Source organism: Schistocerca nitens, chromosome 1 (assembly GCF_023898315.1).
Source record: "Schistocerca nitens isolate TAMUIC-IGC-003100 chromosome 1, iqSchNite1.1, whole genome shotgun sequence".
NCBI classification, from domain to species: Eukaryota; Metazoa; Arthropoda; class Insecta; order Orthoptera; family Acrididae; genus Schistocerca; species Schistocerca nitens.
Window position 1 is genome coordinate 174,343,377 of NC_064614.1, and position 25,740 is coordinate 174,369,116.

Genomic DNA, 25,740 nt, shown 5'->3' on the forward strand with positions numbered 1-25,740 from the left:
ATATTGTGAGCTCGACCGGTAAGTTGATAAACACACAACTAAAAGCTGAAATAGAATAACACACACTCTGCATTTAGGGCAGCGGATGTTTATGTTACGATTAAATAGCTCACATGTTCTTCCTGGGAATTTGCACAGCAGCCGTCAAATTTATCACGTGTATACGACTTCAACGTAAAGTTGTTTTTCAACAAGTTAACGCAAAACCGCAAACACTTATTAATGGTTGTATGAGTACATTTTTCAGTTTTTGTACAGTTTCAATTGGTTATGTACAACAGCAATATCTGACGAGACTGCAGGTTTAGTTTTGTGGCAGTAATAAATAACTAAATAAATAAAGATGGCCAGTGGCGTAGCCGATGTGTAGGAATCATTAAGGGGGGCACAACCCGCCTATCTAACCCATATTAATTTAGGCAAGTATTTGACCCGTTTCTGAAAACACTGTTTAATGCAGGACCTTAATATTTATACTGTATGTTAGATGATGCTAATGGAGTCAACTGTACTAAAATCTACTTTATCCATTTTATAGCTTCTAAGAAATACGTTTTTAAATTTATTAACAAAAAATATTAAGTTTTTTTCTGCAGAAAATATTTTTTGTGAACTTCCTAATGGGGGAATATTAATGAATGTAGTACCGGAGGTGGCTTTTTATGTTATGCACAGACTCTGAAAATTTCATTCATTTATCTATGATAGTTTCTGATATAATGGGGCATATGAACCGAAAATTTTAGTTTGCAGGAAATTTACTTTAAAGAAAAAACTTTTGAAATTTGTTACAGTTAATTAAAACTGTCCTGCTTCATATGATGGCCCTTCTTTGGCCTCTAGCAGGTCCTCCAGCTTCTTTTTCACCTTCCTGGATGTTTGTCTTGCTTTCTTGGCCATATTAGATGCAGACCTGTCTGCTTCGGCTGTCTTCATTTTATCGCAATGTTGCAGCCCAGTGATCATATTTTCACCAGGATTAATTCCCAGCTTTTTCAGCACCCAACACTTTCCAATATTACCCCAATTCAATGTAATAACAGCGTCTTGAAATCCTAGTTTCATTGTATACATGCCTACATATACAGTTTTAGGAAGGCAGTTCCAAATTATGCTGTTGAAACATTCATTTGCGTTGTGTGTCTGCCAATGCAGACATTTCCTTAGAAGATCAGGATGAGCTAAGTCTCTGAAAATAGGCTTAATTGCTGTAATAACAGCAGCAGGAAGAGAATGCTGGTGAGAATAAGATTCTCAAGTTGCCTGAGCCCTATTATATTTGCACCACGAATTTTCTCCTGATGGACACAATCCATGACATGGCTTATCATCAGTAGAGGACTTATAGAAGAATATGGCCCAAACATCTCTCTTTATTGCCTCCAGATTTTCTTTATTTCTCCTAATTGCCTGCCCATAGTATACCTGCAAGTTTTCTATTTCAGTTTTAGATAACCAACCCTGTCTGAGCAACAATTTTCTATCTTCTAATTTTTTTCCTCTTATATCTGTTGTGGCTTGGCAATACAGCCAAGCCACTATGAGGAAGCCGTAAGGCACGCGTTTAAGCTCACGCAGGCTGGCGTGACGTCTAGAACAGGACACGGAAATGAGAATAGCCAAAAACGTACGTAGCTGCTGGAATACTTAACTTTAATTCATAATTGGTGAACATCGCTCTTGACGGTACATGTTTTACAGCATCAATAGTAACTGGTAATGGCGCCTTGCTAGGTCGTAGCAAATGACGTAGCTGTAGGCTATGCTAACTATCGTCTCGGCAAATGAGAGCGTAATTTGTCAGTGAACCATCGCTAGCTAAGTCGGCTGAACAACTGGGCGAGTGCTAGGAAGTCTCTCTAGACCTGCCGTATGGCGGTGCTCGGTCTGCAATCACTGATAGTGGTGACACGTGGGTCCGACGTATACTAACGGACCGCGGCCGATTTAAAGGCTGCCACCTAGCAAGTGTGGTGTCTGGCGGTGACACCACATTCCTCCCCCGCAAATCGGCGGACAGTTGTGGTATAAGGCTTCCGCCCGGCGTGGAGAGGACCCCATGTTGGTGTATGCGACGAGGTGGGGAGCCTAACAACAGGCGAGGCTGTGCCACCCGCACCCTGCCATTCGGCCTGAGGGGAGCTAGGAAACGCCTGAAAACCTGCTTCAGGGTGCACGCCAACATGCGGTGTATGCGCCCGTAGAGAGACAGGAGGGGCCGAAGGGTCGACATCCATCGAGCCGGGGCACCCGACGGGCGAAGACGACATATGGTCCGGAGCGGGCAAGAATTCCATGGCGGAGGACAACTGGTCACGGGAAGCGATCGGCGGCGCGTGACCCAGGGAGGCGCCCGGCGGTTGCAGCGACGCGTCCACGGCGGGCGTCGCCGGCGGGAGAACAGGCGGCGGCGGCGGCGGCGGCGGCGGCGCGTCGCCATGGAGCAAAATGGAAGGCATCGTCGGTAACACCTGGGGCTGATGCGAGCCAGTAGATGGGTCCCCAGGGCGCTGACCGGACGGCACCGTCGCTGAAAGCAGACGGGGAGAGGCAGATCCCGTGCGATGACAAGGGGCAGCTGATTGAGATGCCAACGCACCTCACCAGAGGCCCCCAAAACCAGATACATCGCGCGGCCGAGGCAGCGAAGAATGCGCCCTTCGAGCCAACGCCGTGAACCTCGATAGTTGCGGTAGTAGACAACGTCGCCTGGAGTAAAAGCAGGCGTCTGCCGCTACACAGGAACCTGATGCGGCGGATGTAGCAAAGACATCAAGGTTCGATGAGGACGACCGTGGAGCAACTGAGCCGGCGAGCGACCATCTCGGGGCTGAGAGCGATACGAGGACAAAAAGAGCAATAACGCGTCCTCCCGAGAATGCGACTCTTTCAACTTCAACATCTGGGACTTGAAAGTCCTGATCAATCGTTCAGCGGCACCGTTTGACTGAGGCGAAAACGGCGCGGATGTCAGATGTTGAATACCATTGGCCTTGCAGAATGACTGAAATTCTGCGGACACGAATTGTGGGCCATTGTCGGAAACAATAGTCTGTGGAAGACCTTCAATGCAAAAGATAGCGAATAACGCCTGGATGGTGGCAGATGACGTCGTGGAAGGCATCCGGACAACAAAAGGAAAATTACTGAATGAATCTACCACAACCAACCATCGAGCATTCCAGAATGGACCAGCAAAATCGATGTGGAAGCGTTGCCAAGGGGTAGTGGCTTTCGGCCATGCAAAGAATTTCCGCGGTGGTGCGGATTGTTGTTCGGCACACGCCATGTAAGGAGAGCACATATTCTTAATCGCAGCATCGATTCCGAACCAAGTACAGTGCTGACGAGCAAGTTGTTTCGTTCGCACTATACCCCAATGTCCTTGGTGGAGAAGCCGTAAGACAGAGGACTGTAACGAACGTGGGACCACGACCCTGGACTGATCATTATCAGAACGAAACAGCAAAACACCACGTCGAACAAAAAGTCTCTCCTTGTGAGCAAAAAATCGGCGAACCAACGGATCCTCGATCCGTGACTTTGACAATGGCCATTGCGTAGCAACAAAACGCAGAACGGTAGCAAGGACAGGGTCAGCAGCTGTGGCTGTAGCTACACGACGAAAATCAATCGGAAACGATTCGACCACGTCATCGGTTTCCGAATCAATGAACATGCAAGCAAGTTCGGAGGAATCGAATGCTCTATCCTCAGCAATAGGCAAACGGGACAACGCATCGGCGTTTCCGTGTTTAACAGTGGACCGATACAAGATATTGTAGCGGTACTGCGAGAGGAAAATCGACCAGCGAATGAAATTCTGCGCTGTACGTGGAGGTACAGGCTTGTTCGGATGAAAAAGCGATGTCAAAGGGTTGTGGTCTGTGATGATGGTAAAGTGACGACCATACAAGAAATCATGAAACTTAGTAACACCAAATACGAGAGCCAAAGCTTCTTTCTCGATCTGTGAATAATTTCTTTGCGCAGACGAGAGCAATTTGGACGCAAAGGCAATAGGGCGATCGTGCGATCCATCTTTGTGCGCAAGCACAGCACCGATCCCGAAATCAGATGCATCCACCATCAACAAAAGGGGCTTCCGGGGATCGAATGGCGTAAGGCAAGTATTGGAAAGCAACGCCGATTTCAACTGGCGAAAGGCGCGTTCGCATTCCGTGGTCCAGACGAACGGAACCCCTTTACGGCGTAAGCGATGAAGCGGAGCTGAAATGGAAGAGGCGTGGCGCACATAGCGATGATAATAATTGATTTTTCCCAGCACACTCTGTAGCTGCTTCAAATTCTGCGGCGAAGGCAAGTCTTGTATGGCACAGAGGTGCTCGGGGCTGGGATGTGCGCCTTGGGCATTGAGTACATGTCCCAGGTAGGGTAAGTCACGAACAAAAAACACACATTTGTCCTTCCGCAAGTGAAGACCATTTTGGCGCAAGACCTGAAATAATGTTCTGAGATTGGCTAAATGTTCTTCTTCTGTCTTTCCGGAGATAACAATATCGTCCAGATAGTTTGCTGCAGTAGGGACCGACGCACAAACTGTTTCCAGATATTGCTGAAACAATGCAGGGGCGGATGCACACCCGAATGGCAGTCGTTCAAATCGATACAAACCAAGATGCGTGTTGACCACCAAAACGCGCTGGGATTCTTCGTCCACCGGTATTTGCAAGTACGCGTCTGCTAGGTCCAACTTCGAAAAATATTTACCCGGGCACAGTTTGTCAAAAAGATCTTCCGGGCGGGGTAAAGGAAAAGTTGAAATCACTAGTTGTGGATTCACTGTTGCCTTGAAGTCCACACAAAGTCTCAATTTTCCGGAAGGTTTTGGCAAAATTACTAAGGGTGATGCCCAGAGAGAAGCCTGCACACGTTCAAACACAGCTTGTGATTCCAAATCGTGTAATGTTCTTGCGAACTCATCACGCAATGCGTGGGGAACATTGCGCACTCTGAAAAATTGCGCACTCAGTTCCAAATGTGCTTTATAGTTCTTAGCGCAACCAAGGCCCGGTGCAAAAATGTCTGCAAACTGTTCACATAGACGAGAAACACTGTCTGAAGGCACAGTCTGGTTCACTGATAGGACCTGATTGACTATAAACAAGTTAAACAACTGAAATAAATCTAAACCAAACAAGTTCACTGCAGAAGAAGAACGAAGGACGTACAATGACACAAGTTTTGTTTGTCCTTTGTATGTTGCAAGAAGGCTGCACTGTCCTAACACAGGGAGTGCTTGTCCTGAATAACTACTGAGCTTAACATTTGCGGCACGCAACGGAGGTGTGCCCAGCTGTTTGTACGTGTCTTGATTGATCAGTGAAACTGCAGCTCCGGTATCGAGCTGGAATGGGATCACTTTGCCGTTAATGTCCAAATCTACAAAAAGGTTATTGTCCTGCTGACGACAAGAGCGACTGTCTCATGCAACGTGAACTGACACTGGTACAGAATCACTTGCGACTTGCGACTTGACGGGATTTCTGGCGATGTCGACGCACACTATTTGTGGGACAAACACAGTCACTGTTAGAGAGAGTAGCACTGGGCGGAGTGGAATGAACTACATGAATTTCCATGGGCGAAGTGTCGCGAGCCTGAATATCCTTGGTTCGATTCCGATTCCGGCGCGAAGCAAAGGGCCTGGAATGGATTTGAGCTTCCGATCGGAGCTTTTTCTGGCAAACACTTTGAACATGTCATTTTTTTATTACAGAAAAAGCAAATAGCCTGGCGTGACGGGCAATTCTCACACGAATGTCTAGTAGCACACCGCGGGCATGATTTCACTGCATTTGCTTGCCGGCGCGGGACACGTGGCTGAGATCCAGGTGGCTTTGGCGCGACCGGATGCGAGGACTGTTTACTGTTCCGTGCAGCTCGCCCGGCGGGCCGGTTAACCTGACACACGGGTGGCGAAGTTTCAAATGATTCCTGAGCAAAGTCAAGTGTGTCCTGCTGATCCAATATGTCCATCACTTGTTGAAGGGAGGGATTGACTAGTTTCATAATCTGTTCCCGGATACGAACATCAGAAACGTTCTGTGCAATTGCATCACGCACCATAGTATCTGAATAAGGAAGTCCACATTCACACTCAAAAGCACAACCCCTAGTAAGGCCTGGCAAAGTTGCAACCTACTCCCTATTAGTCTGACCGGCCGTACGTTTTGTACGAAAGAAGGTATACCTTTTCGCAACTACGTTGACTGTATCTTTGAAATATACATCTAATGCAGACAAAATTTCTTCGTAGGACAGAATTGCTACGTCGCGTCGGGGAAATAATTTCACTACCACACGGTACGTCTGGACGCCTACGGATGCTAACAAAAAAGGCTGCCGCTCATTACCTTGAATTCTGTAGGCGGCAAGGTGGAATCCAAATTGGCGTGACCACTTCGTCCAGCTTTCCAGTGCAGCATCAAAAGGACGAAAAGTTAGTGCAACAGCGTGTTGTGGCTGCGGTAGCAGTGGAGCGGCGGCTGCCGCATCGTTTTGCATTGCACGTTGACCCTGGACGAGCTGTCCAAGGGCATCCAATAAGGCCAACTTCCATCAAGTGCAGCTGCAATATCCGGAAATACACCATTTTCTTCGACTGCTTCACTAGCAGCTTTCCTCACTGACCTCACATACAGTTTTCCGTAACATTGCAGTCAGTTTTTCAAATTTATATGGTGGTTGATGTAAGTTCGTCACTGAACAAAATGTTGTCCCTCCAGTCATGCCCTTGCCAATGGATCGTAAGGCATAAACTAATCTAGTATTGATTTCATAAGGGCAACTTCCATCTGGTTTTGAAGAACTCATAAATTAAATCACAGCTGAGCATTTAGTGCAAATTAAATCCAAAGCAACTGCTAGGCCTTTTCTCCCACTGGCGCTCTCACATATTTTCAAACTCTGTGACTCACCACACTGTCTACATTGTACAAATTTAGAAATTACATCGATAATATTCTCAAATTTATAATAATGTTACTGCACCCCTTGTCACGTGCAGTAAATTCGTTGTAACTCTCTTAAAATCGTGAGAGCTTCTTTGATGATGCACTAGTTAAAGAATTACAAGTAGAAACATCGTTGCCAGGCGACATAGACTCTTGTACACAAAGCTTTCTAAACTTGTTTCCTCTAAATTTTCGTCTCTTGAAAATGCCTTTACGTTTCGTCATCTTCAATAAATACAATAAAACACACGTCAACAAGCACTGCAAATGTAAGTATAACAACTACTCGCAATCACACTTGAACAAAACTAACCTCGTGTTTGAAAATAGTTGTAGAATTTTGGAACACGTATTATGTTCGAGTATAAGACTTTTCTGGAGACTAGAAATCTACTCTGTAGGAATCAGCAAGAGTTCCGAAAAAGACGATCGTGTGAAACCCAGCTCGCTCTATTCGTCCACGAGACTCAGAGGGCCATAGACACGGGTTCCCAGGTAGATGCCGTGTTTCTTCGCAAGGCGTTCGATACAGTTCCCCACAGTCGTTTAATGAAGAAAGTAAGAGCATATTTACTATCAGACCAATTGTGTGGATTGAGGAGTTCCTAGATAACAGAACGCAGCATTTCATTCTCAATGGAGAGAAGTCTTCCGAAGTAAGAGTGATTTCTGGTGTGCCGCAGGGGAGTGTCGTAGGACCGTTGCTATTCACAATATACATAAATGACCTTGTGGATAACATCGGAAGTTCACTGAGGCTCCTTGTGGATGATGCTGGGGTATATCGAGAGGTTGTAACAATGGAAAATTGTACTGAAATGCAGGAGGATGTGCAACGAATTGACGCATGGTGCAGGGAATGGCAATTGAATCTCAATGTAGACAAGTGTAATGTGCTGCGAATACATAGAAAGAGCCGGCCGCGGTGGTCTCGCGGTTCTAGGCGCTCAGTCCGGAACCGCGAGAATGCTACGGTCGCAGGTTCGAATCCTGCCTTGGGCATGGATGTGTGTGATGTCCTTAGGTTAGTTAGATTTAAGTAGTTCTAAGTTCTAGGGGACTGATGACCGCAGATGTTAAGTCCCATAGTGCTCAGAGCCATTTGAACCATTTGAACATAGAAAGAAAGATCCTTTATCATTTAGCTACAACATAGCAGATCAGCAACTGGAAGCAGTTAATTCCATAAATTATCTGGGAGTAGGCATTAGGAGTGATTTAAAATGGAATGATCATATAAAGTTGATCATCGGTAAAGCAGATGCCAGAGTGAGAGATTCATTGGAAGAATCCTAATGAAATGCAATCCGAAAACAAAGGAAGTACGTTACAGTAGACTTGTTCGCACACTGCTTGAATATTGTTCACCAGTGTGGGATCCGTACCAGATAGAGTTGATAGAAGAGATAGAGAAGATCCAACGGAGAGCAGCGCGCTTCGTTACAGGATCATTTAGTAATCGCGAAAGCGTTACGGAGACGATAGATATACTCCAGTGGAAGACTTTGCAGGAGAGACTCTCAGTAGCTCGGTACTGGGTTTTGTTGAAGTTTCGAGAACATGCCTTCACCGAGGAGTCAAGCCGTATATTGCTCCCTCCTACGTGTATCTCGCGAAGAGACCATGAGGATAAAATCAGAGAGATTAGAGCCCACACGGAGGCATACCGACAATCTTTCTTTCCACGAACAATACGAGACTGGAATAGAAGGGAGAACCGATAGAGGTACTCAAAGTACCTTCCGCCACACACCATCTGGTGGCTTGCTGAGTATGGATGTAGATGTAGATGTTGTTTACAAACAGCATAAACAAAAAACAGACCGTTACATTTCAAGGATAGCCAACACACTAGGGAGTAAAAAAAAATCCCTAACGAGTAATGGAGGGGATATAAATGTCTGAAATATATGCAGAAAAGTGGGTGACAGAAAAGTGGGCGTGGCACATAAGCACACGTGGTTGGAAAATGCTCTTTAAATGCTCGAAAAAAATTTATTTCCAGCAGAATCCTTTTCAGAGTACTTAAATAAAACCTTAATTTATCGAAATACGATGAAAACCGAAAATCGATTTTTTCCGACCTGAACCACGGTGTGGTCCACTTAAATGATGCCGCGGATGTCGGTCGGCAGCCGTTGGCCGCTGCAGTAGTGAAAGTTACACTGGCGACCGGGACAGGGGCAGAGAGAGGGGGAGGTTAAGGCAGGAGGAGGTTGTCACTTCCCAGCGGCAGCCAGTGCCTTATCGGTCCCTTCTGCGGGACACGCTGTAGGTGTAGCAGCCTGACGGGGTGGGGCGGACGACCGCTTCCGTACCTGACGCCTGACAACCCAGGCGCCACAAAAACAACAGAGCGGCCGTCTGGCGACACAAGGGGGCGTCGTGCGGATCCCGTGGTGCCATGGTTACGATGCACCGGCAGCGCTGTCCCCACTGAACTCTGTGGGATCATTGATTAAAAGTGCTTCAAATTAGTCTTCGCAACTACTAGTAAACTCTTATTTTGTAGTGCAATAGGCGTCTAAATTATTGATTTGAAACATTATCGATCTGGAATGAAACACGAATTTACAGTTTTTGTTAGCGTCTACTCTATACCTAGATGATTACTCTCCAGTTCAGAATTACTCGTAAGTACCTAGAAGTATGTAGCACAGGGTTCATCGAACCACCTTCACGCTGTTCCATTCTCGAACAGCGAGCGTGAGGAACGAACACAAAAACTTATTCATATGTCAAAAGACATCAGACTGATGAGATACAAGTCCTTCTCGAAGAAACGTCTCTGGTCATATAGGCCACATCCGTCATTAGTGAAAGTGGCCTTTGCCTGAATATATTGCAGACTTTCAATTCTGGACCCAATAAAGTTCTAATCAAATTTTGACTAATAAATAAAGAAAACCTATTAAAAGAATAAACATCAAAACTATAATAATAAAGCAATTTTTATTTTTTCCATCGGATCTATCACAAGATCATTCATCCCTATGTCGGTGGGCGTCGACAAAATATTTTCGCGCTCTGAGGAGAAAGTTGGTGAGCGAAATTTCATGCGAAGAGCCTGCCGCAACGAAAAACGCCTTTGTTTTCATGACTGCCACTCCCGTATCATATTCGGGGCACTCTCTTCACTATTTGGCGGTACCACAAAACGAGATACTCATCTTTAAATTTTTTCCATGTCCTCCGACGATCGTAACTCATGTGGGTCCCACACCGCACAGCAATGCTCCAGAAGAGGACGTACATAGCGAGGACCGTCTCTTTAGTAGACCTGTTGCATTTTCTCAGTGTTCCGCTAATAGGTAATAGTCCTTCTTTTGCTTTACCCACAATATTACCTATCTGATCGTCCCCACTTAAGTTATTCGAAACTGTAATCCCTAAGTATTTATTTGAATTTATAGCCCTTAGATTTGTGTGATTTAAGGTGAAACCGAAATTTAGTGGATTCCTTTTAGTACTCAAGTGGATGACTCTGCATTTTCTGTTATTTAAAGTCAATTGCCACTTTTCACACCATAAAGATATTTTGTCTAAATCGTTTTGCGATTTGTGTTGATAATTCGATGACTTTATAAGACGGTAAAAGGCAGCAGCATCAGAAAACAATGTGAGAGTGAATTTATTTCGGAGTGAAAGTCCTGGTAGAGGTAGGCAACCCTGGCAAATATAATAAAAATGACTCTAAAAATGCTTGTTGCTTGCTGAAAAAATCTCGTACCTGTTTTTGGAGATTTTTTTTATTTTCACATTCAAAGCATGGTCCGAACCCACCCCAACGAAGAAGTTAGATACGCTGCTACGATGTAAGGTGGTCAACCCTCTCTGAAGATTACTAACTACTTTAAAAAGCGTAATATTTTGGTAGGTTTCAGTACTATTATCAAGTTGGGGAAGCTCCTCCGACGTGTTAAGAAGTTTTGCAACGGGGGTTTATAAAACTGTGTAGTTTGTGACAAGTTTTACATCGGACGGACTGCGTGGGAGTTCAGAACGCGATACAGAGAACGCTGTTGTTCTAACTGTGGTACTGCACTAGGAACTCATCTACGTCAGTGCAGTCATCACCTTTGTGACATCGGAAACAATTTACAGCTTCTTCATTATGAGGATAAAGGTGTTTATTTTGATATCTTGAAAAACCTAGAAATATCCGTACACAGATGGCGGTTTCATTACAAATTACTTACTGCGGCCACCGTTTTGTACACCAAATGTACGGTGACGATTGCTGCAATTTTGAGTTTTTTTACTGTAGTTTTCACATAGTTAATATTCACTCTCATATTTTACACGTTTCTATACCTTTCAGCTTTACGTTTGTCATTGTCAGTAATATGGATATCAAACGTACAGGGTGGCGCACGAAATGTATTACCAATTGTTTCTTTCACAATTTACGACGCACGTTAGATATCCCGCTGGGATCTCTACAGCAGTACCAGCAGTGCTTGGGAAAACAAATGAGTTACGAAATGACTTGTAATTCACGATACTGCCGATAGGAGACTAGTAAAGAGCAATGGTTGGCAATGGAAGACTGACAACACAGCAACGATCGGCAGTTGTGTTACTTTTTCATGAAACGAAAAGCCTTGTGACTCAGAGGCGTTTTCGACAACAGTTTAACACACGATGGGTCCCTTGTAAGAAGACCATCCACAGGTTGTACTATAAATTTGTACAGGTAGGAACAGTATTGGAAGCGAAGCGACCTCGGCTTACTCTTTGTTCGCCGGAGAATATTGAAGCGTTACGAGTTGCTGTACAGAGAAGTCCCGGGAAATCGTGTAGAAAGGCAGCAGTGCAACTGGGAATATCCAGACGCTCCGTTCAACGCATTCTTAAAAGTGACCTCCATATGTACCCATACAAGATGACCTGTGCACAGAAGCTCACTGAAGAACACAAGCAGCAGAGACTACTGTTTGCTCAGTGGGCGGAGGATAGGGAAGAAACTCTCAACAACGTTTAGTTTTCAGACGAGGCGCATTTTCATTTTGACGGTGTGGTTAACAAACAAAATGTACGCTTTTGGGCCACAGAAAACCCACAAGTGCATCATGAACGACAACGTTATGCACCGAGGATTACAGCGTGGGCAGCAATTTCCAGTCACGGACTTATTGGACCCTTTTTCTATGAAGAAACTGTGAATAGCGAGCGTTATTTGAGCATGCATCATTCCACAGCTTCTTGCTACTGCCTTGCCCTTCAACACGCAATGGTTCATGCAAGATGGAGCAAGGCAAACACTGTGTTTGAGTTTTTACACGAGCATTTCGGCATGCGGATCATTTCACTCGGGTTTCCAGGTCGCTTCAATGTCGGACAAAATTGGCCCCCCAATAGTCCAAACCTCAATCCATGTGACTTTTTTCTTTAGAGTTACCTAAAGAAAAACATTTTCCCGAAACGTCCACGTGATTTAATGGAGCTCAGAAGACTTATTTTTCAGGCTTGCAGTGAAATTACGGAAGACATGTGCCGTAGGGTAATCACTAGCTTCAGTGTTCGTTTGAAGGAAGTTAGGAAACGAAATGGTGGACATATTGAGCATGTGCTGAGTTAGAACAAATCTCCATGGACGGCTCTTCATTGTAGTATATGTTCCTTTCAAATTGTATTGACAATAAAGTTTATATTCAAAAACAAAATGGTAACACATTTCGTGCGCCACCCTGTATATAAAATTTCCTTATGATAGCATTGTGTTAGTCCAAGATGCCCTCTATCGGCCTCAGCGCGCGTTAACTTCAGCTCTGGCTCTGGTATATTTGTTTCTGTGTGTGCGAGTGGAACGTTATGTCACTTGCTATACCATATGCATTTCTTGATGTACGGAATTTACAACTGCCTCTTGAGCTTCTATAATTGCATATGGTATGGACATTCTCGCCTATTTTGACTTCTTCAATTTTTTATTTTTTTTGTACATTTGTGATCCTTGCAGTTGTGTACAGTTGCATTTGTATTGTGGGAAGACTGTGTAATCCCAGTTTTTAATTGCTGACATGTTACCAAACGATGGGCTGGGCCCGGAACATGTTGTGAATGTGAAAAGAAAAGAATTTCCAAAAACAGCTACGGTATATTTTTAGCAACCAACAAATATGTTTAGAGTCATTTTTATTATAAATGTAAGAGTGCTACTCACATTGTCTCCTAATCGTCTATAAAGCTTAGGAACAGCAGAGGGTCTATGATACTTTCTTAGGTAACGCCAGATATTACTTATGTTTTTCTCTATTACTTTCCGTTTATTACTACTAACCGTGACCTTTCTGACAGAAAATCACGAATCTAGTCGCACAGCTGAGACAATACTCGATAGGCACGCAATTTGATTACAAGTTGTTTGTGAGATACGGTGTCAAAAACCTTCTTATCTAAAAATGTGGAATCAGTATGACATCCCCTATCAATAGCATTTTAGACCTGTAAACAGTTTGTTTCAGAAACACTAAAGCGTGGTATGCTGACGAATGATATGGGTTTAAGGAGACTGAACAGCTAGGGGCATCAGTGACCACCACCAAAGACGGATTTGGTATATGCTATCTGTCAGAATCTAGAGTGTGAGAAAGTGTCCTAAACGTTTGCGTGGCGTGAGCACTGAGGCGGGACCGATCAGCTGTTCGCCTAGTGGCTGTGGTGATTACCTAAAAATCACACACACAGTCTCATCTGCACACCGGACCTCGTCGTTGATCGACCGTGTGGCTTCGAACCGGTGCTGGGCGGCTTCCCGTCCCGAAGCGAGACCTTCAATGAGCACTCCTTTCCGGGCGAGTGTAGTATAATATGAATGGGTGAAAACCATAACGGTATAAGTGACTTTTTTGCAGAACTGAGTTAAGTGCACTTTCGACCACGAAACAAGGGATACTTGTCAGTGGCACAAAGATCCAGGTGCCTACTGTTAACGTCTGCCATCTGTCGGCATGTGGTATAACTACATTTATCGAATCACAATCGATAGGCAATGTCAGGACAGTACAAGCAAAAACATGGCGAACTCTCCAAAGAATCGCGATTTAGGCTCTCAATTACTGATGAAATCTCGTTCAGAAATCAGTAGTTCTACCTTTCAGGGTATTCAGTGTCGTTCAGAAACGATTCATGAAGATTTATCAGATGATAATTCGGTCGCAGACGAAGATTATGTTCCTGTTCAAGGTAACTAAAATTCAATCATTTTGTGTAACATTTTAGTGACTATGTGAAGTTTTGTTTAGAACTTTTCAGTGAATTTGTAGCCATTAGGAAGGTCTTAAACTGTTCTTTAGTATATAAGCACACATCAAACTAGCATAACAACGTCTCGATACTGTCAATAAAAATTATGTTCCACGTAGAAAATACTGTCACGGGTTGTTGTTGTGGTCTTCAGTTAGGTTTAAGTAGTTATATGTTCTATGGGACTGATGACCTCAGATGTTAAGTCCCATAGTGCTGAGAGCCATTTGAACCATTTTTTGTTGTTGTTTGAACCGTTATTCTTGTCTCGTCTTTGGAGCTTGCATGGCGTCGCTTGGTCCCACTTAAATTCGTGAACAGAAACCTGGTACTTCTGGTGATGTGCGACGCGCGAGCCAAATTACATGACATATTGCTTCTCAGATTTCCTCTGAAACATTCATTGACGGACTCTTCACCATTGCTGCAGTATTATATCAACGCAAATAAGTGTCGCCAGCTAGCTTAGATAGGGTTAAGATTTTCACTACTCTTATGTCACTAATAAATACGTTGCAGCAACTGCTTTCTGAGAAGTCCCACAGTGAGTATTAGATAGGAAAACAAACATAGGTAACATTCTAGTCTCCAACTGGTCCCTATCAGTGTCGTGACCTTACAAAAGTTTAAGAAACTTTATTACATTTCAGATCATAACGACAGAAGTGAGCCGGGTTTTCTATGCAAGACGAACTGCGTGCATGAGAGAGGGAAGCCAAACAGGATATCGGGGGCAGATAAAGCTTTTCAAAGCCGCTGCACTATATGCTTCTTCGACGCTGATCAAACACTCCAACAAGCAGTACATTTGACACATCCCCAACGGTGCCAAGGATCGAGGTCAACGGAATAATTTCCAACGTGGGTAACGGATGAATCCCGAGTACGATTTAGAGAGATAATCAATCATTAAGCCCCTCACACGTCGCGGGAAGGTCCAAGGGACTGTTCCACAAAGAGATCGAAGAGGGCTGTTTACAACCTAGACTCAGTTAAGAACAATATAAAAGATTCATGTAGGAGTGAGTGATCAGTATTCTGTTCCGGTACTGAGTGCCCAAAGGCCAGTGACTCCCAGAAGTTTCATGCGATAGAGCAGTAAACACTTCACCTACGAGAAGACGGTGACAAGTTCCGGTGGACACACAGTAAGTGCAAGCAAAGTAGAGTTTTGCAATATTCATTAAATTAGTCTGAACAAAGACTCTGTCTGAAACATAAAGGCGGAATTTCAGTGAACAACAGGAACAAGCTACTACCTGATGCTTGTCTCTTGTACAGTAGGTAAAGTGACCTGTCAATACCAGTGAAGTAGTTCACAGTGTTGATGATGGATTAGTTAGGCCAAGTGGCTGGTCGCTAGCAGAGTGACAGTCAAGCAGTCTTCTCTGATAGAGATACTTCCTAGTAATTACTAAAAACATTGGACGTTCTGATAATGGGTTTTGGTCCCACACCTAAGTAAGTATGTTTGTCAGAGCAATAAAATGATTGAAGAAAGATTAATAACTTGCTACTTCAACAAACCATTCCTGCCGATTCCACGAGAGTTATCCTCTCCAACCAAGGAGATTTTCTCCCTCTCATCTTCGCTAAAAAGTCCGATAACAAAACACATTAAACCCACAATGTCGCTGACGTCCTAATTACGCCACGCAGGACTAGAGAACATGTGTCTGGACGCGACACCGCTCCTGAAAATAATCTTCTCCATAAACAAGACATGATGATAGTGCAGTGCAAAAGTAAAGGACGCACTCATAGAAAGTACCACGCTTTAAGCCTTCACGGGAAAACACGAAATTTATTTACTGCATCTCTATATCTGTATCCTGCAAACCACTGCGAATGCATGGGACAGGGTACCTCCCATTTCACCTGTTATAAGGGGATCTTCTCATTTCATTCAGGTATGGAGCGCTGGAAGAATGACTGTCTGAATACCTCTGTGCGTGCTGTAATTAATCTAATCTTGTCCTCATGGTTCCTGCTGTAGCAATATGTCGGAGGTTGTTGTAAGTTCCTAGAGCCATCACTTAACGCCAGTCCTCAAAACTTTGTAAGAAGGGTTTCTCGAGGCAGTTTTCTTCTATCTTCAGGTCTCTCCCAGTTCAGTTTCTTCAGCACTCCCTCCGACCAAACAGTGCTGTGACAATTCGTGCTGCCTTTCTCTGTATACGTTCATTTTCCTCTGCCAGTTCTATTTTGCAAAGGTGTCACGTACATTAGCAATATTGCAGGCTGGATCGCACGAATGATTTGCAAGAAATCTCTTTTGTAGACTCGTCGCAGTTCCCCGGTATTCTACCAATAAACCGCTCCGTCACATGCTTTACCTACGACTGAGCCTCTCTTGTAGTTCCATTTCGTATCCCTAGAAAGTTGTATATTCCTGACATTTTGTCAGAGTTTGGGCTATCTGCAATGAAATTAACTCGGAAGGAAAACGTACACACATACATATTTACTTACGCGCATACATACATAGCACAGATGAAGGACATTATATGAATTTGTACTGAATACCCGTAAAAAATACAGGGAGCGAAGGGCTATTTACAATTTGTACAGAAACCAGATGGCAGTTATAAGAGTCGAGGGACATGAAAGGGAAGCAGTGGTTGGGAAGGGAGTGAGACAGGGTTGTAGCCTCTCCCAGATGCTATTCAATCCGTATATTGAGCAAGCAGTAAAGGAAACAAAAGAAAAGTTCGAAGTAGGTATTAAAATCCATGGAGAAGAAATAAACACTTTGAGGTTCGCCGATGACATTGTAATTCTGTCAGAGACAGCAAAGGACTTGGAAGAGCAGTTGAACGGAATGGACAGTGTGTTGAAAGAAGGGTATAATTAAGTCGGGTGATGCTGCGGGAATTAGTTTAGGAAATGAGACACTTAAGGTAGTAAAGGAGTTTTGCTATTTGGGGAGCAAAATAACTGATGATGGTCGAAGTAGAGAGGATATACAATGTAGACTGGCAATGGCAATGAAAGCGTTTCTGAAGAAGAGAAATTTGTTAACATCGAGTATTGATTTAAGTGTCAGGAAATCGTTTCTAAAAGTATTTGTGTGGAGTGTAGCCATGTATGGAAGTGAAACATGGACGATAAATAGTTTAGACAAGAAGAGAATAGAAGCTTTTGAAATGTGGTGCTACAGAAGAATACTGAAGATTAGATGGGTAGATCACATAACTAATGAGGAGGTATTCAATAGGATTGGGGAGAATTGAGATCACATAACTAATGAGGAGGTATTGAATAGGATTGGGGAGAAGAGAAATTTGTGGCACAACTTGACTAGAAGAAGGGATCGGTTGGTAGGACATGTTCTGAGGCATCAAGGGATGACCAATTTAGTATTGGAGGATAAAAATCGTAGAGGGAGACCAAGAGATGAATACACTAAGCAGATTCAGGAGGATGTACGTTGCAGTAGGTACTGGGAGATGAAGAAGCTTGCACAGGATAGCGTAGCATGGAGAGCTGCATCAAACCAGTCATTTTGGAATTTTAAGGTCTGTAAGTTGCGACAAGCTACCCGTGGTCTAGGGGTAGTGTCTTTGATTCATAACATAAACGTCTTCGGTCCCGGGTTCGATCCCAGCCACTGCCTAAATTTTGATGAATAAATAGCATTGGCGGCCGAAGACTTCCGGCATAAGAAGTCAGCCTCATTCTGCCAACGGCCTAGTCAAAGAGGGCGGAGGAGCGGATAGAGGTTCAGGGCACTCTCTTGTCCTAGGGGTGGGAAATTGCCCCTAAAGGCGGAAGAATCAGCAATGATCAACGACATGAGGATGCAGAAGTCAATGGAACCCACTGCATTAAAGACACGTAACGTGTATCCACAGGACATGTGGCCTGTATTTGAAGAAGTGTCATGATGATCTCTCAATTGGCAAAAGATTCCGGAATAGTCCCCCATTCGGATCTCCGGGAGGGGACTGCCAAGGGGGAGGTTACCATAAGATAAAGATTGAATAATCAACAATGGATAACGTTCTACGAGTCGGGGCGTGGAAGTCAGAAGCTTGAACGTGGTAGGGAAACTAGAAAATCTGAAAAGGGAAATGCAAAGGCTCAATCTAGATATAGTAGGGGTCAGTGAAGTGAAGTGGAAGGAAGACAAGGATTTCTGGTCAGATGAGTATCGGGTAATATCAACAGCAGCAGAAAATGGTATAACAGGTGTAGGATTCGTTATGAATAGGAAGGTAGGGCAGAGGGTGTGCTACTGTGAACAGTTCAGTGACCGGGTTGTTCTAATCAGAATCGACAGCAGACCAACACCGACAACGATAGTTCAGGTATACATGCCGACGTCGCAAGCTGAAGATGAACAGATAGAGAAAGTGTATGAGGATATTGGAAGGGTAATGCAGTATGTAAAGGGGGACGAAAATCTAATAGTCATGGGCGACTGGAATGCAGTTGTAGGGGAAGGAGTAGAAGAAAAGGTTACAGGAGAATATGGGCTTGGGACAAGGAATGAAAGAGGAGAAAGACTAATTGAGTTCTGTAACAAGTTTCAGCTAGTAATAGCGAATACCCTGTTCAAGAACCACAAGAGGAGGAGGTATACTTGGAAAAGGCCGGGAGATACGGGAAGATTTCAATTAGATTACATCATAGTCAGTCAGAGATTCCGAAATCAGATACTGGATTGTAAGGCGTACCCAGGAGCAGATATGGACTCAGATCCCAATATAGTAGTGATGAAGAGTAGGCTGAAGTTCAAGACATTAGTCAGGAAGAATCAATACGCAAAGAAGTGGGATACGGAAGTACTAAGGAATGACGAGATACGTTTGAAGTTCTCTAACGCTATAGATACAGCAATAAGGAATAGCGCAGTAGGCAGTACAGTTGAAGAGGAATGGACATCTCTAAAAAGGGCCATCACAGAAGTTGGGAAGGTAAACATAGGTACAAAGAAGGTAGCTGCGAAGAAACCATGGGTAACAGAAGAAATACTTCAGTTGATTGATGAAAGGAGGAAGTACATACATGTTCCGGGAAAATCAGGAATTCAGAAATACAAGTCGCTGAGGAATGAAATAAATAGGAAGTGCAGGGAAGCTAAGACGAAATGGCTGCAGGAAAAATGTGAAGACATCGAAAAAGATATGATTGTCGGAAGGACAGACTCAGCATACAGGAAAGTCAAAACAACCTTTGGTGACATTAAAAGCAACGGTGGTAACATTAAGAGTGCAACGGGAATTCCACTGTTAAATGCAGAGGAGAGAGCAGATAGGTGGAAAGAATAAATTGAAAGCCTCTATGAGGGTGAAGCTTTGTCTGATGTGATAGAAGAAGAAACAGGAGTCGATTTAGAAGAGATAGGGTATCCAGTATTAGAATCGGAATTTAAAAGAGCTTTGGAGGACTTACGGTCAAATAAGGCAGAAGGGATAGATAACATTCCATCAGAATTTCTAAAATCATTGGGGGAAGTGGCAACAAAACGACTATTCACGTTGGTGTGTAGAATATATGAGTCTGGCGATATATCATCTGGCTTTCGGAAAAGCATCATCCATACAATTCCGAAGACGGCAAGAGCTGACAAGTGCGAGAATTATCGCACAATCAGTTTAACAGCTCATGCATCGAAGCTGATTACAAGAATAATATACAGAAGAATGGAAAAGAAAATTGAGAATGCGCTAGGTGACGATCAGTTTGGCTTTAGGAAAAGTAAAGGGACGAGAGAGGCAATTCTGACGTTACGGCTAATAATGGAAGCAAGGTTAAAGAAAAATCAAGACACTTTCATAGGATTTGTCAACCTGGAAAAAGCATTCGACAATATAAAATGGTGCAAGCTGTTCGAGATTCTGAAAAAAGTAGGGATAAGCTATAGGGAGAGACGGGTTATATACAATATGTACAACAACCAAGAGGGAATAATAAGAGTGGACGATCAAGAACGAAGTGCTCGTATTAAGAAGGGTGTAAGACAAGGCTGTAGGCTTTCGCCCCTACTCTTCAATCTGTACATCGAGGAAGCAATGATGGAAATAAAAGAAAGGTTCAGGAGTGGGATTAAAATACAAGGTGAAAGGATATCAATGATACGATTCGCTGATGACATTGCTATCCTGAGTGAAAGTGAAGAAAAATTAAATGAGCTGCTGAACGGAATGAACAGTCTAATGAGTACACAGTATGGTTTGAGAGTAAATCGGAGAAAGACGAAGGTAATGAGAAGTAGTAGAAATGAGAACAGCGAGAAACTTAACATCAGGATTGATGGTCACGAAGTCAATGAAGTTAAGGAATCCTGCTACCTAGGCAGCAAAATAACCAATGACGGACGGAACAAGGAGGACATCAAGAGCAGACTCGCTATGGCAAAAAGGCATTTCTGGCCAAGAGAAGTCTACTAATATCAAATACCGGCCTTAATTTGAGGAAGGAATTTCTGAGTATGTACGTCTGGAGTACAGCATTGTATGGTAGTGAAACATGGACTGTGGGAAAACCGGAACAGAAGAGAATCGAAGCATTTGAGATGTGGTGCTATAGACGAATGTTGACAATTAGGTGGAATGATAAGGTAAAGAATGAGGAGGTTCTACGCAGAATCGGAGAGGAAAGGAATATGTGGAAAACACTGATAAGGAGAAGGGACAGGATGATAGGACATCTGCTAAGACATGAGGGAATGACTTCCATGGTACTAGAGGGAGCTGTAGAGGGCAAAAACTATAGAGGAAGACAGAGATTGGAATACGTCAAGCAAATAATTGAGGACGTAGGTTGCAAGTGCTACTCTGAGATGAAGACGTTTGCACAGGAAAGGAATTCGTGGCGGGCCGCATCAAACCTGTCAGTAGACTGATGACGAAAAAAAAGAAAAAGTTGTGACAACCATCCATCAACTGTAGATTGTCTGGAATTACATGTTACAGTGCGTGTACGTTCCCGTTCAGATGTCTATATCTGCATTCGGGAACTGTGAACACTCTCAGCCGAGTGACGCTGCCTACTTATAGCAGTCGGGAAATGATTCTAACGGACGAGGGTAGAAGACCAGTGTCTCGTTTCGTGAGTGACAATCGGTATCAAATCCGACGGAGATAGGACAGTCGCTGCAAAGAGGCGTCTAATGTGGTGATACTTTGCTTCTTTTCAAGTGATACAAGACGTCAAGGTCAACGAAGCTTTCAACCCGCAAGTGTGGAGGGTTTAGTCGAGGCCGGAGGTGATTCTATGATAATTCATAACAATTTAACTAAATGACTATTTTATAACTGACAATTCACAAGCTGCAGTACTTTTAACCATCACTTTCTAAACTTATCAGCAAAAATAGGATTAAATGGTTGAGTTGAAGTAGCAAGAAAATGTATCAAAATCCTCATTCCATAAATCTTAAAGCAACTAGAAGTAGCATCAACATCCGTTACCGAAATTAATACAATTATAAAAATTCTGAAAAACAAAAGCTCATGTGGGGTTGATGGAATTTCAAACATAATTAGGAAAAGCTGTTCCAACTTAACAAAATAATAAGTAAAGTCCTCAGTGCTACATGCAATGCACCCTGGGGCAGTGAATTTTTCCATACATGTTAAATTATGCAATTTTCGAACTTCATAAGAAAGGTGACAAGACAGACTTAAACAATTACTGTCCAGTTTCCTTTCCGACATCATTTTCCAAAATATCCGAAAAAGTAATATACTCAATAGCAGTCGCACACGTAAGCGGTAGCGATCTACTTAGCATTTCACAATTTGTATTCCAGAAGCTGAGAATGCTACTTAAACAATCAGCCAACAGTACAAAACTTAAACAACAATATATCGCCAGTTACTATTTATATGAGCTTTCTAAGGCGTTTGATTGTGTGGATCATATTACTCGTTTAGAAAAACTCAAGTTCTATGGAACTGATGAAATTGTCCACAGCTGGTCTGAATCATTCTTCACAAACAGAATGCAAAAGGTTGTGACGAAACATTCATACAACGTCAAAAAGGCAGAAAATTCTAATGACTCGGGTAAAAAATCAAAAAAGGGGGTCCCACGGGTTCACTTTTTGGTCTACTTCAATTCCTCGGCCGGTCAGAGTGGCCGAGCGGTTCTAGGCACTACAGTCTGGAGCCGCGCGACCGCTCCGGTCGCAGGTTCGAATCCTGCCTCGGGCATGGATGTGTGTCCTGTCCTTAGGTTAGTTAGGTTTAAGTAGTTAAAAGTTCTAGGGGACTGATGACCACAGTAATTAAGTCCCATAGTGTTCAGAGCCTTTTGAACCACTCTATTCCTCATATGAGTGAATTACCTTTCACTTGACATTCAACAAGGAAAATTGAAGAGGATACTAGCGTCATAATAAATCCCATTAGACAGAAAGCAACACAAGAGTCAGTGAATGATACTTTCCAACGACTTATTAAGAGACTCTCCGGAAATGGGCTCTCTCTAAAAAAGAAAAGCACTCTACATTCAGTTCTGTACAACAAGTAGCCAGAGAAACAACTGATGTGGCACAAGAGAATGAGTCAGTAAATAGGGTAGAATGCTCCAACTTTTTAGTTGTACATATTGATGTAAATTTGAACTGGAAGAAGCATATCACTGAGCTTCCCGAACAACAGTTGAGCTACAGGGTGTTTCTAAAATGACCGGTATATTTGAAACGGCAATAAAAACTAAACGAGCAGCGATAGAAATACACCGTTTGTTGCAATATGCTTGGGACAACAGTACATTTTCAGGCGGACAAACTTTCGAAATTACAGTAGTTACAATTTTCAACAACAGATGGCGCTGCAAGTGATGTGAAAGATATAGAAGACAACGCAGTCTGTGGGTGCGCCATTCTGTACGTCGTCTTTCTGCTGTAAGCGTGTGCTGTTCACAACGTGCAAGTGTGCTGTAGACAACATGGTTTATTCCTTAGAACAGAGGATTTTTCTGGTGTTGGAATTCCACCGCCTAGAACACCAGTGTTGTTGCAACAAGACGAAGTTTTCAACGGAGGTTTAATGTAACCAAAGGACCGAAAAGCGATACAATAAAGGATCTGTTTGAAAAATTTCAACGGACTGGGAACGTGACGGATGAACGTGCTGGAAAGGTAGGGCGACCGCGTACGGCAATCACAGAGGGCAACGCGCAGCTAGTGCAGCAGGTGATCCAACAGCGGCCTCGGGTTTCCGTTCGCCGTGTTGCAGCTGCGGTCCAAATGACGCCAACGTCCACGAATCGTCTCATGCGCCAGAGTTTACACCTCTATCCATACAAAATTCAAACGCGGCAACCAATCAGCGCCGCTACCATTGCTGCACGAGAGACATTCGCTAACGATATAGTGCACAGACGATATGCATGTGGGCAGCATTTGGTTTACTGACGAAGCTTATTTTTACCTGGACTGCTTCGTCAATAAACAGAACTGGCGCATATGGGGAACCGAAAAGCCCCATGTTGCAGTCCCATCGTCCCTGCATCCTCAAAAAGTACTGGTCTGGGCCGCCATTTCTTCCAAAGGAATCATTGGCCCATTTTTCAGATCCGAAACGATTACTGCATCACGCTATCTGGACATTCTTCGTGAATTTGTGGCGGTACAAACTGCCTTAGACGACACTGCGAACACCTCGTGGTTTATGCAAGATGGTGCCCGGCCACATCGCACGGCCGACGTCTTTAATTTCCTGAATGAATATTTTGATGATCGTGTGATTGCTTTGGGCTATCCGACACATACAGGAGGCGGCGTGGATTGGCCTCCCTATTCGCCAGACATGAACCCCTGTGACTTCTTTCTGTGGGGACACTTTAAAGACCAGGTGTACCGCCAGAATCCAGAAACAATTGAACAGCTGAAGCAGTACATCTCATCAGCATGTAAAGCCATTCCGCCAGACACGTTGTCAAAGGTTTCGGGTAATTTCATTCAGAGACTACGCCATATAATTTCTACGCATGGTGGATATGTGGAAAATCTCGTACTATAGAGTTTCCCAGACCGCAGCGCCATCTGTTGTTGAAAATTGTAACTACTGTAATTTCGAAAGTTTGTCTGCCTGAAAATGTACTGTTGTCCCAAGCATATCGCAACAAACAGTGTATTTCTATCGCTGCTCGTTTAGTTTTTATTGCCGTTTCAAATATACCGGTCATTTTTGAAACACCCTGTATTTTTGCTCTCCGTAAAATTGGTTGGAAACAAATGTATCAACCTCCCAACTTAGTTTGCATATTTCCTCTCAATAACGTCTTACGGAATAGTTTTCTATGGTACCTCGTCACTTATAAAGAAACTATTGATTGCACAAAAGCGAACAGTAAGAATAATGTGTGGTGTTCACCGAAGGACGTCATGCAGGTACCTTTTCAAGGAGCTAGGCATTTGAACTGCCCAGTCACAATACATATATTGGCTAAGGAAATTCATCATAAATAATCCTCCATGATTGAGAAGAACAGTGATGTCCATACCTATAACACTAGAGAGAAAAATGACCTTTATTATCTATTGATAAAGCCGTCAGTAGCTCAGAAAGGACTTCAATATGCAGCAACAAAAAGTTTTGGTCATATGCCCGATGATTTGAAATGTCTGACAGGTAGTGAAGCAAGCTATAAATCCAAATTAAAATCGTTTCTCCCGAACAATCCTCCTTTTAAACTGACAAATATCTGCTTAAAAACTAGTAGTCAGTAAAAAATAAAGTAAAGTAGAAAAATAAAATGAAAAATATGTGTAGTGTACCTGCATGAGCAGCACTAAATATAATAATGAGTTAAGTAATGTTAATACTTACCATGCATACACCTATCTCGTACACCGACTCGTTCCACATTATTTCGATGAAAGAATCGTTAAAATGATCTATGAAACATGTTACTAACTAACTAACTTGGGAGTGCTTTTCCTAACGTGACTTTGACCCACTCATTCAGATTACTGTGAACGTAAACCAGAATGTTTGTTGTAGCCGGTCGTTGTGGCCGAGCGGTTCTAGGCGCTGCAGTCTGGAACCGCGCTGCTGCTACTGCTACAGGTTCGAATCCTGCCTCGGGCATGGATGTGTGTGATGTCCTTAGGTTAGTTAGGTTTAAGTAGTTCTAAGTCCAGGGGACTGACGACCTCAGATATTAAGTCCCATTGTGCTTAGAGACATTTGAACCACTTTTTGTTTGTTGTAACATTCTCGGTGACTAAGTGTTACCCTTTTTTGTACATGTTTATAGCAAGTGTGTTGTGGACGCTTAGCTCTTCTAAGATAACAAGAGCCGTGTTCACGGGACTGCAGAAACAGTTGAAAAATTAAGTACGCATTCGCACCTCGACTGAACCGCAAAATTACCTGATCTCAATTCTATAAAGAGTGTGAAATATAGTAGTCTACATTCTCGCAATCTGGTAGCCCTGCACGATATAGTCATTGATGGATGAGTGGCCTTGTTTGGATATGACACACCTGTTCCTCACAGAGTTGAATGAGTCATTGATGCTGGATGCGGTGGTGCTCCTTATCAGCGTGATGTC